Source organism: Sapajus apella, unplaced genomic scaffold, assembly GCF_009761245.1.
Source record: "Sapajus apella isolate SASKATOON/1434 unplaced genomic scaffold, GSC_monkey_1.0 scaffold127, whole genome shotgun sequence".
Taxonomy (NCBI): Eukaryota; Metazoa; Chordata; class Mammalia; order Primates; family Cebidae; genus Sapajus; species Sapajus apella.
This window is the reverse complement of record NW_022437067.1, coordinates 420,693-433,239: the sequence shown is the minus strand read 5'-3', so window position 1 is coordinate 433,239 and position 12,547 is coordinate 420,693. Positions and strand designations below refer to the sequence as shown.

The 12,547-nt window shown below is 57.8% G+C and overlaps 1 long non-coding RNA gene across 1 annotated transcript; it reads left to right on the top strand.

Moving 5' to 3' along the window:
• The first annotated feature begins 1,439 nt into the window (after window positions 1–1,439).
• On the top strand, window positions 1,440–12,344 carry LOC116539282. Its single transcript, XR_004263976.1, has 3 exons — window positions 1,440–1,636; window positions 7,175–7,305; window positions 11,105–12,344. It is a non-coding gene; the product is annotated as an uncharacterized LOC116539282 (long non-coding RNA).
• The last annotated feature ends 203 nt before the right edge of the window (window positions 12,345–12,547 follow it).

Below are 12,547 nucleotides of genomic sequence, written 5' to 3'. Positions count from 1 at the left end.
CCTGTAGGGACTAACAAGTACGTTCTCTTCACACTCACTGTTACTGAGGGACAGATGAGGCAGGGGCGGGCCTTGATCTGCCATGGACCACAGCCGCCAGTGTGCACGCAACTGGACGTGCTGGTGCCTGGTCTGCAGGTGGCGTGGCTTCCCTTACATAACTTTCCATGCTGTAACAGCAGCTTGGCCTGCCCTGCATGGGAACGGCAGAGGCCTGAGAGGAGGCAGAGGAAGGAGGCTTGACACCAAGGTGTCTTCTGAAGGTGGAGCTGGTGACGGCAGGCGTGGAAGAGGCTGGATTCCCACGGGCTGAGGCCGTCTGGACACTCCTCCTGGCTTCTGCCCTGGGGCCTGCAGCAGTGTCTCAGACCTGCCAAGGTGTCCCGGAGGGGCAGAGTTGGGGCTGAGCATGGATGCCACCTGCCCTGTGCCCACAGCCACCGTGGGACGACCCTCAGTGTTCAGCCACCTTGCTGACCTGTGGTTGTCTCTGAGGGGCAGTCAGGGTTGGGGTGAAGGAGAAGGCCATGGGCAGCCTGGTGGCGAGGTCCACCTCCCGATCCCCCATCAGGGGATCACCCTCAGCTCCCCACTGTCTTCGGCTGCCTCTCAGGGAGGCGGTGGGCCGTGTGCCCGCCCCCAGCGTCCCATCCCAGCATCCCATCCCAGCGCCCAACCACCTCCGCTCCCTCCCACTGCGTCTGGGGTCAGAGAGACAGGTGGAGAGAACGCAGTGCCCAGCGCTTTCTGAAGTCTGGCCAGGGGGAGGCCAGGGGCGACCTGGGCTCGGACAGGCACCTAAGGGGAGGGTGCTGGGGCAGGGGAGACCCTGGGCTGGGCGGGCACCTGAGGGGAGGGTGCCGGGGCGGGGGAGACCCGGGGCGGGGGAGACCCTGGGCTGGGTGGGCACCTGAGGGGAGGGTGCCGGGGCGGGGGAGACCTGGGGGGGGGGGGACCCTGGGCGGGGCGGGCACCTGAGGGGAGGGTGCGGGGCGGGGGCGGCCCTGGGCTGGGCAGACACCTGTAGGGGACGGTGCTGGGACGCGGGCGTGGGCTGCAAAGCGATCCCACGCGTGACACTCTCGAGTCCCTGAACGAGAGAGCTCTGAACGCCCTGGCGCCCAACCCTCCGCCCAGCCAGGCCTCCAGGGCCCCGGGGCGCTCCACGCCCGGTCCGCGCCGCGCCTCCCCTCGGGGCCGGGCGGGGCGTGGGAGCGGAGGACAAGTCCGGAGGGTCGGGGTCCTGTCTCCGCCGGGGTCGCCTGCAGCCGGGCCTGCCGCCCTGGGCCGGGGCACGTGGAGACCGGAGCGCGCGGCCTCGGGATCCGGGACTCGCAGCGCCAGCGCGCACGCGCCGACCCGGCGGCGGCGACAGAGTCGGCGCGGTCCTCCAGGCTGCCTAGAGCGGCCGCCTGCCCCCGGAGCGCGCACCAGAAACGGAAGCGGAGCCGGCCCCGCCCCGCGAGCGGCCATCTTGGAGGCTGAGGCGGCGGAGGCGCAGCGGCGGGTTCGGTGGGCCCAGTCCCGGCGCGGTGCGGCTGTTTCGGGCGCGGGCCCCGCTCTTCCGCACCCTGCTCCGGCCTCGACCACGGCGAGCCTGAGCGCGGCGGCGGCCCACGCGCGGCGACAGGGAGAGGTGAGCGCGCTCCCAGGCCTGCGCCGGGCCCTCGGGCCCGCTCGTCCGCCGCGGGAGCCGGCCACGGCGGCCGCCCGGGGCTGCGGGGGACCCTGCGCGGCGTCCCTCGGGTCGCGCCGCCTCCCGCGGGGTCCGGGCACGAGCTCGCCTGCGCGGAGCCCGAGGGCGGTTACGGCGGGCGCCCGGAGCTCCGGGTCAGGGGCGGGTCGCGGGCTCGGCCCCTCGGCCGTTGGGACGCTTGGCGCGGCCGCCGGGACGGGCAGCCTTGGTCGCGGAGCCTGTCGCGGGAGGGCTGCCCCGGACGCCCCGAGAGCGAGCGTGCCCGGGCCGGGGTCGGGCTGCCCGGCCGGCGGGGGTGAGGCCCGGCCCGGGACCCGGCCCGGAGCTGCGCGTCCTCCCCGCCTCCCTTGCGGTGCCCGCCGCTCGGCGCGCGCGTCTCGCTCTTGCCGGACCCAGAGGGGAAGCGGCCGAAAGGTCGGGGCTCAGCGCGGGGCAAGGACGGCGAGGGGCGCTCGGAAGGCTCGGCCGGGGTGGCCGGCGGCGCTGCGCCCTGCCCCGGGGGAACCGGACGGCGCGGGAGGACCTGGCGTAATCCCGCGGTCCGGCCCCGGAGCCTCGGGCGTGGTTGGGTCTGGGTGCCTGGAACTCGCAGTCCGCCGGCACCGCGGCCTGGCACCGCGGGCTCCACTCTGGGGGGGGGCGGGCGCCGGGCAGGTGCGCCGGGCAGGTGAGCCGGGCAGGTGCGCCGGGCAGGTGCCTGCGGGAGTGCGTGGCAGGTGCGTGTCCCGCCTCCCCCGCCCCGGGCCCCGTCCTGTCTCCGGAGCCGTCCTGGTGGAGAAGGCAGAGGCTTCCGTGGATTCCTGGGCCTGGGTGTGCCGCTCGCCCGGCCGATGGGTCAGGCCCACGTTTCCCGCCACATCCCCTAAGCAGGAAAGAGCTGTCCGGAGAAAGAGGGACAGGGTGACGCTGGGCAGGCACCACCGTAGTGCCTGGCACGGTTGCCCTCTGATTCACGCTGCTTTAATGCAGTTTCCGTGTGTTAACTTTTTTTCTGTGCCATTTTGTTGTAAAATCGCCAGCTCTTTCAGCAGGATGATACTATGCACACGATGTCCCTTGTCTGTGGGACGTGTCTGAAGGGAACCTGAGACACACATGCTTCAAACCTGTTCTCAGAGTTTGCTTCCTTTGCGGATTTTTTTTTTTTTTAGGCAAGATCTTGCTCTCTTGCCCAGGCCTGAGTGCAGTGGTGGGATCTCAGCTCACTGCAACCTCTGCCTCCTGAGTTCAAGTGATTCTCCCACCTCAGCCTCCCGAGTAGCTGGAATTACAGGCACCCGCCACCACACTTGGCTAATTTTTTGTATTTTTAGTAGAGGTGGGGTTTCACCATATTGGCCAGGTTGGTCTCGAACTCCTGACCTCAGGTGATCTGACCACCTTGGCCTCCCAAAGTGCTGGGATTACAGGCGTGAGCCACCATGCCCAGCCCCTTTGTGGATTTTTATTTTCCTTGTCCTTCCTGCTGTCATTTTGGGATGATAAGAATTGAGGGAAATAACCCTCTGGTTTCCTGAGGCACGTGAGAACACTGTTCTGTGTGAAGCTTAGCAAGGGTGGCTGGGAAAACAGCAGTTGAATCATGAACATGACTTTAAAAGCCTCTCAAAGTAGGTATGGGAGGGAAGCTTTCTTGTGGCTGACCAGATGGAACCTGTTTTATTTTTGCATGGCAGTCCATAAACTTTCCTGCAGCCTGGCCACTTAGCTAAGTCCAGACACAGCTGCAGTAGAATTGTCCAGTGCATTATTTTGTATATGGCAGCATGTTAGTTTCAAGGTGAGCTTTTGAAAGGCCAGCCCATGTGGCGGTGCTGCTTGGGATCATGGCTGTGTCCATCACCAGGTGTTGGCCCAAGGGGAGCTCCCTGGTCCATTGGCTTCTTGAGCCAGGAGCTGGGGATGCTGCTGTGTGGGAGCACTTGCTTCCTGGGCACGACTGTAGCCCTCCTCCTGGGGAGGCACTCCTTAGGCAGAGGAGCCTGCCCTTGCCTGTACTGGGGCCCAGAAGGGCCCTGCGTGGTGTGTGGGGTCACATGGAGGCCAATTGGGAGGCATTTGGCAGGGAAATCAGGGAGGCCTCTGAAGGCAGTGGCTCCAGCCAGGCCCGGAAGGGCCTAGGTGAGTTCACAGTACAGCCTGGGCTGGGAAACAGCTGTGAGAAGGAGTGAGTGTGTCAGTCAGGGGTTTGGAAGGGGGCCTGGACCATGCTGGGTCTTGGGAGCTGGGAATGAGGAGGGCTGGCTGGGCTGCTCTGCCAGGGGCTTGGCAGGCAGGAGGAGGTATTGATGTTTATTTGCCTGGCTGTGGGGGTACCCTGAGGGTGGCTGGGCGAGTGAGTGATCTGAACAGTGTGTTGACTTCGAGGGTACAAGACGGCCTTGAAATGAGGAGAAACTAGAAGCTCAGACCTTCTGGACCCACGGCGTCGGGCGGGGGTGGGCGGGCAGGCGGCTGCTGGAGTGTTGATGGCAGAAGTGACGACATTCTGCCTTTGGACAGTGGGAGTGGGAAGGACGTGGAGAACAAGGCTTACAAGGGTCAAGGACCCCAGAACAAGAAGCAGAGGTGGGTGGTGCTGCTGAGGCTATGCATTTGGGAGCATGCTGTGGATGCCCTGGCTGAGCCCTGCTCTCTGGGCCCTGGGTGTGTGGGGTGAGCAGCCAAGCTCTGGCTGTTACCGTTCTCAGATTGGGAGCAGATACTAAACAGGCTGGTGGCGATAGTTCTCTGAGGAGGAATAAACCAGGCAAAGAGGCCAAGAGTCTGGAGATCTCTTGTGGGTGGAGGCTGAAGGGAGGTGGCGTGTGTGGCTGTTCTGCAGGTATGCGAGTTGGTTCTCCCACTGTTGTAAAGATGTATCTGAGACTTGGCCTTTTTTTTTTTTTTTTTTTTTGAGATAGAGTCTTGCTCTGTTGCTCAGGCTGGAGTGCAGTGGTGCGGTCTCAGCTCACTGCAACCTCCGCCTCCCATGTTCAAGTGATTCTTCTGCCCCAGCCTCCTGAGTAGCTGAGATTTCAGGCACATGCCACCACACCTGACCAATTTTTAGTAGAGACAGGGTTTCACCGTGTTGGGCAGGCTGGTCTCGAACTCCTGACCTCAGGTGATCCACCCGCCTTGGCCTCTCAAAGTGCTCGGATTAGAGGCATGAGCCACCGTGCCAGGCTGAGACTCGGTAATTTATGAAGAAAAGGGGTTTAACAGACTCACAGTCCTGTGTGGCTGGGGAGGCCTCAGGAAACTGAAAATCATGGCGGAAGGCGAAGAGGCACATCTTACATGGTGGCAGGTGAGAGAGAGTGAGCAAGAGCAGGGAGTACCACCTTAGAAACTATCAGAGCTTGTGAGAACTCACTGTCACTGGAACGGCATGGAGCTGACCACCCCCGTGATCCAGTCACCCCCACCAGCTCCCTCCCTCAACATGAGGGATTATGGGAATTACAATTCAAGATGAGATTTGGGTGGGGACACAGCCAAACCATATTAGCAAGGATCCCCAAGTGCAGAAGCTGCAGTGGAGCTGACTTCAGGTTTGTGCAAACTGGGAGTTCAGGATGGAGATCATTGGTCACTGGCTGTTATTGATGGCCAGTGATGTCCAGGGATAGTATTAAGGCGTGTGGCCATGGCCTGGTGTGGTAGCTCACACTTGTAATCCCAGCGCTTTGGGAGGTTGAGGCAGGCGGATTACCTGAGGTCAGGAGTGTGAGACCAGCCTGGCCAACATGGTGAAACCCCGCCTCTACTAAAAATAAAAAAAAAAAATTTAGGGCCGGGCGCGGTGGCTCACGCCTGTAATCCCAGCACTTTGGGAGGCCGAGGCGGGTGGATCACGAGGTCAAGAGATCGAGACCATCCTGGCCAACATGGTGAAACCCCGTCTCTACTAAAACTGCAAAAAATTAGCTGGGCATGGTGGCGCGTGCCTGTAATCCCAGCTACTCAGGAGGCTGAGGCAGGAGAATTGCCTGAACCCAGGAGGCGGAGGTTGCGGTGAGCCGAGATCGTGCCATTGCACTCCAGCCTGGGTAACAAGGGGGAAAATCTGTTCCAAAAAAAAAAAAAAAAATTTGCTGGGCATGGTGGCATGTGCCTGTAGTCCCAGCTACTTGGGAGGCTGAGGCAGGAGAATGGCTTGAACTTGGGAGGCGAAGGTTGCAGTGAGCTGAGATCACACTACTGCACTCCAGCCTGGGCGACGAAGAGTGAGACTCTGTCTCAAAAAATAAAGAAATAAAATAAAAACAGGTTTGAGTTGGAGCTGGTCTGATGCAGTGGGAGCCCTGTGTTCTCATCAGTACCCCTCTCCCCAGCCTCAGGCATGGCTAGGGGCCTTGGGGTGCCCGATCCAGCCTCTTTTCTTGCATGGTAAGGGAAGTGGTAAGGCTCTCGAGTGGTAAGGCTTCACGCCTCACGCCCTGTTCTCATCAGCACCCCTCTCCCCAGCCTCAGCCATGGCTCAGGGGCCTTGGGTTGCCCAATCCAGCCTCTTCTCTTGCATGATGGCACCTCATGCCCCGTGCTTGGCCCTCAGTGCTGTCTTGAACATCCGTCATGGAGCTACCAGAGTGACCTTCCTAACAGAAGATAGGGTCTGTTTAAGGCTTGGACCTAAAACCCCTGTGGTGCCGAGGGCGCAGTGGCTCCTGCCTGTCATTCCAGCACTTTGGGCGGCTGAGGTGGGAGGAGGTCAAGGCCACCGTGACTCAAGTCTGGGCAACAGAGAAATATCCTGTCTCACAAAAAATAGATGAATAAAACCCTTTTGCCCGGGCCCCGCCTCGCTGGGCAGTCTCACCCCTGCCCCTCACTGTGCTTGGGCCCTGCCACACTGCCCTGTCTCATGTGTGGCCTGTTCACCTGTGGCCCCTTCTACCAGGAAGACAGCTGCTCCTCTGCCCAGCGAGTGCCTTGGGGTCTCCAGAGCCTTTGTCACTCCAGCTGTAGAGGCTCCCCTTGTTTGCAGTTCCTTTTGCTTGTGGCCAGCAGAATGTGTTGGGCAGCAGGTCCCGGGTGTGTGGAGGGGCTGGTGGTGGTGCGTGTCCTTTTCCGTGGTGTGGATTCTCCATCCGTGAGGGATCTTTGAGCTCAGAGTTGGCAGGTGTGAGTAGCTCCCCTCGGAGCCGATCTGAGGCTGTGGCCTTGGCACCACCACCTCAGGCCTTGTGTGTGTCCCTGTGTGAGTTCTTTGAGGACAGGGGCGAGGATTTGGGTTTCTGCTCATCTTTGAACCTGAGCTGTACATCGTGTCAGTGAAGGTGGTGGCAGGACAGATGGGAAAAGAAGCCGCAGGGCGGGTGGCGAGTCAGGGTGACCTGTGAGCTGTGACTTGGTGACGGGGCTGAGGTATGCGCCTCAGGGCTAGGCCCGAATGAATGGCGGGCTGCAGAAACAGGAGGCAGGGTGCGCTGCGGGGAGAAAGCCGGGGTGAGCACTGCTTTTCTTCGTCAGTGTAGATGTTGTTTTTAACAGATGAGCAGCACCAGCACTAAGAGGGCTCCAACCACAGCGACCCAGAGGCTGAAGCAGGACTACCTTCGCATCAAGAAAGACCCAGTGCCTTACATCTGCGCTGAGCCCCTCCCTTCGAATATTCTCGAGTGGTAAGGCTCTGCACCACTGATCACCCCGCACTGACTGTCGCTGCCACTCAGGCCTCCGCTGGCCTGGCTGGGTGAGCCTGGTGCCCCGGTCATGGCATTGGTGAGGTGCTCCTGCACCCTCCCCAGGGGTGAGTGTGTGCCCAGGGGCCTGTGGACACACTCTGGTAGTTTTCCCATTGGATGCATGCCGGGGACATCACAGAGCCCTGCTTGACTCAGGCTGGGGCTGGAGAGAATCTCCGGTGTGGGGTCATTGGGTGAGGGGGAGTCCAGGTTGACTCAGGCTGGGGCTGGAGAGAATGTCTGGTGTGGGGTCCTTAGGTGAGGGGTCCAGGTGTGCAGGGCTCACAGCTGCTGCTGATGTGCGCTCCAGGTGCTTAGAGGAGAAATTGCCTTTCTAGACTCTACTCTTTGCTTCTGGATATGGGAATCAGCCTGTTTTGGGCCAGTGTAGGACCAGGGTTTGACACTCCTGTCCCTGGTGCTGGCTTGGGCCAGGTGTCCCGACCCTGAGGCTGACGACGCGAGGACTTGTGCCTTGTAAGTGTTCACCTCACGGTGACTCTTTCTTGTTGAAGTCTGGGCTCTGAGAGTGCATGCCGGTCTGCGGAAACGCCGCTGTTGCAGGGCTGCTGGTGATTGGGTAAGAAATAAAGTGTCAGGATGTTTTATATTTTAGTCTTTAAAAAATTAGTTTTTAGTTTTTTTTAATTGAGAGAAAAGGTTATTTCAGTGAGTTGAAAGGAAATGTCTTTTGGTCAGGGGCCGCTTTCTCTGGCTTATAGAGGAGGCCTAGCACAGGCAGGTGGAGGGTACCCAGGGTGAGGCAGAGCCTCGGCCACCAGAGTGCTCTCTGCACCTAGTGCTGAAAGTCAGATGCAGCCCCGGGACAGAGTTGGCAGGTGTGAGGGACACGTTCCACGGTAGCCCCCTGATGGCAAGGAACCCTCCCCAGAAGTCTGTGGGTTGGCGTCCCCAAGACCCTGCTCAGGTTCAATGATTGGCAGAGAACACTCACCTTAAAATTATGGAGAAGAAAACAGTAGCCAGCCAGCGGAAGAAGGATGTGGGGCAAAGTCTCCAGGAAGCTCAGCACAGGCCCTGGGCCTCGTGAGGGCTGCGCCCCAGTCCCAGCAGCAGGCTTGGGCTTGGACAGCGTGTGTGGAATGTTGGCCAGAGAAGCTCATTTGAGGCTACAACATAATAGGGGAAGGCCCAGGGATTTTATGGGGCTGGTCCTGCAGGTACTCTCTGCCTGGCACCTGCCAAAATAACTGGACTTGCTGGAGCAGGGGCTCATCGTAGACCACGTTACTTGTACTGTGTTGGCGGTAAGCCCTGTTGTCAGGCGGTGGCAGCTGGCCTGGACGACAGTGTCAGGCCTATGCCTCGAGAGCCCCTGGTGCGGCCTGGTAGGTGTCTCTCCCTCCCTGAGAGAAGAGTGCTTTCCCAGAAAAGGCCTGTGGGGCGCGCTTCGGGCCACGCGGATCCCATGTTGTCTCGGCGGCCCCAAGGCCTCTGGGCTGTGTCTCGGGAAGAGGACGACTTCTTCGTGTCTTCCCTGTTTTCACAGATTGGGCACAGTAACAAAACAAGACCATGTTCCTGGGTATGTTGTGTACTGAGCTAAGAGCCACTTGGTTCCTGGGCCACTGACACACGATAATGGCAATTTTTTGAGTAAAAGATACCAGCTGGCAGATAGCAGGCATCACAGACAGAGTCTTGCCCTGTCACCCAGGCTGGAGTGCACCACCATGCCTGGCTAGTTTTCTTTTTTTTTCTTTTTTCTTTTTTTTTGAGATGGAGTTTTGCTCTGTCACCCAGGCTGGAGTCCCGTGGCATGGTCTCGGCTCACTGCAACCTCCAGCTCTTGGGTTCAAGCGATTCTCCTGCCTCAGCCTCCGAGTAGCTGGGATTACAGGTGCCCACCACCATGCCCGGCTAATTTTTTTTTTTTTTTTTGTATTTTTAGTAGAGATGGGGTTTCACCATGTTGATCAGGCTGGTCTCAAACACCTGACCTCATGATCCACCTGCCTTAACCTCCCAAAGTGCTGGAATTACAGATGTGAGCCACCGAGCCTGGCCCCAATTAGCATTAAAGTGACAGCACATGTGTCCTGTGGGAGAGCATGGGGAAGGGCGATGGCCGGGGCTTGCAGTTGGCAGCAGCGTCTGGTTTCTGGCATCTCTAGCTGGTTTTACTTTCTTTTCTGTGCTCTTCTGTTTTGTTTGGGAATCTGTAAAGCCCAGACACAACTTTACATAAAGCGAAAGGCTTATTCGTGTGTGTGGAGGAGTGCGGGTTGATTTGCTGTTGCTCCTTGTCTCAGGGTGAGCTCTGTGTGGGGAGTTGGCTTTGGCGAGAGTCACGACTGTTCCGGCTCCTTCTGCTCCAGAACAGCCACTCAAGGTCACTTCTGGTGTTTCCAGGAGCATGAAAGGGGCTGGCGTCATGTCACTAGCTGTGTTCTATTTAGCCTACATGCGTGATACCAAAAAGTATGTTATATATAAGCACATTTTTAAAGATACAAATGTTGTTTTTTTGGGGGTTTTCTTTTTTTTTTTTTTTTGAGACGGAGTCTTGCTCTGTCACCCAGGCTGGAGTGCAGTGGCACGATCTTGGCTCACTGCAGTCCCTATCTCCTGGGTTCAAGTGATTCTTCTGCCTCAGCCTCCTGAGTAGCTGGGACTACAGGCGTGTGCCACCATGCCCGACTAATTTTGGTATTTTTAGTAGAGACAGGGTTTCACCATATTGGCCAGGCTAGTCTCAAATTCCTGACCTCGTGATCCGCCCGCTTCGGCCTGCCAAAGTGCAGGGATTACAGGCGTGAACCACCATGGCCGGCTAATATAAATTTTAAAATACACTTCTTTTTTTTTTTGGAGACAGAGTCTCTGTTGCCCAGATGGAATGTGGTGGCACAATCATAGCTCACTGTAGCCTTAAACTCCTGGGCTCAGGGAAACCTCCTGCCTCAGAGTGAGGCGTGCACTACCACCCCTGCTAACTTTTTTTTTTTTATTATTAAGGTGGGTCTGTGTTGCCTAGGTGAGTCTTAAGCTCCTGGGCTCAATGATCTTCCCACCTTGGCCTCCCAAAATGCTGAGATTATAGGCGTGAGCCACCGCACCCAGTTTTCAAGTACATCTTAATAATGCACTATGAAATTAAAATTTATTTAGAATTCCAGGTTTTTTTTTTTTTTGGACACGGTGTCTCGCGTTGTTGCCCAGGCAGGAGTGCAGTGGTGCCATCTCGGCTCACTGCAACCTTCACCTCTTGGGTTCAAGCAGTTCTCTGCCTCAGTCTCCCAAGTAGCTGGAACTATAGGCGTGTGCTACCATGCCTGGCTAAGTTTTTTATTTTTAGTAGAGACGGGGCTATACTGGCCAGGCTGGTCTCAAACTCCTGACCTCGTGATCTGCCTGCCTCAGCCTCCCAAAGTGCTGGGATTACAGACGTGAGGCACCCCGCCCAGCCTCAGTTGTTACTAATGATTAGAGAGGATTAGCTTCGTGTCTGTTATGTTGTAGAAACAAAGCTACTTTATGGTAAACTTACATAGTCTCCAAGATTCCGTTACACAGAGACTGAAAGCACCCAGAGCAGAAGAGACTGGCGGCTTTGAAGCCGTGTTGCCGTGTGACATTCCACCTTCCTTTGTTCACCTTCTACCTGAATGTGAATGTAATTTTGGCTGGGTCCTATGAACCCCAGGCTTGGAATTTTCAGATTTTGGAGAATTTGCTGTCCTCAAATCCCAACTAATTTTCTTCTCTCCCTTAGGCACTATGTGGTCAGAGGCCCAGAGATGACCCCTTATGAAGGTAAGGATTCTGTCCTCAGGTGGCAGGTTTTATGTTCTGAAACGGCCTTGCCTGTTAAACATCTTTTATTTGCAAACAACAGCCTTTCTACCTTGGATGGATGTGCCTTAGTTACATAGGCTTAGCTGGAACTCACCCCCAGCTGATTCTCTGAGCCCTGGAAGTGTTTGCTGCGCGTGTTGTTGGCTGATGTCTGTCAGTCTGCAGTGGAGGCTTGTAGTGTCAGTGTTCACCAGCCTCCAACACCATAGGGTTAGAGCCGAGAAACCAGACCAGGGTAAACACTGAAGCTGGCCTGTTTGCTGTTTCTTAAGACCTGGTGAATATCATCAAAAGGAAAGAAAGGCATGTTATTCAGTGTGTCTCTGTGCTGGGCACTCTCAGGGTCTTGTAATCCTCAGAACAGTCTCTGAGCTAAGCGGAAGTCTCCCTGTGTGTTGTGGCTTCTGGGGCTTCGGGAGCTGTAGGACCTGCCCAGCACCTCAGTCCCTCGTGGGCTGCCAAGGCTGACCCAGGTCGATAGCCGCTACCTAGAGTCCCGGGTGTTGTTACAGAGCAGACACTGGAGTGGTCAGCAAGTTTCTGGGGCCTTGAGGGGTACTGGCACCAGCCTCAGGGTCTGGGCCAGGTTAGGAGTCGGCGTGCCCATGGACGCCGTCCACCGGCAAGTGCAAGGCAGAGCAGGGCCAGGTCGGCAGCTGCTTGGCTCTCTAGCCGCAGGGCCCTGGCTTCAGAGGGCTGGAGCAGCAGCTCTGTCTGCCTCTGTGGGGCTGTGGGTGAGATTTCATGAGAGAAGGGTGCTGCTGCTAGAGGTTTGCTAACCCCTGCTTTGGACTGTTGGGAGGGTGGTGGGTGGGTAAGAACGAAAAGGGTCAGGCTCTCCTGAAGGCGCTTTGGCTGAGTTATCACAGCCTTACCCAAACAGTCTCCTTTGACCCAGGAGTCCTGGTTCCGGGATAATCTGTACCCAGCGTGCAGGAGCACATCTAGGGTGGGCACGCAATCACGGCGCCACTGACGAGGACCAGCACTGGGGACGCCGCAGGCCGAGGCGAGGTGCGGCCTGGGAGCAGGCGTGTTCAAGTGCTGCTGACATATGTCCGGGTGCCTTCAGCTGGTGTGAAGGACGTAACCACAGAACGAGCAGTGGTCTTTGACAAACAAAATTACGCCAGCTCAAACATGTTTTTTTGTTTTGTGGTTTTAGTATTTTTGTATCTTTTTCTTTTTTTTGGGACGGAGTCGCCCAGGCTGGAGTGCAGTGGCACCTTCGTGGCTCACTGCAACCTCTGCCTCCCGGGTTCAGGTGATTCTCCTGTCTCGGCCTTCCGAGTAGCTGGGACTACAGGCGCCCACCACACCTGGCTAATTTTTATATTTTTCGTAGAGATGGGGTTTCACC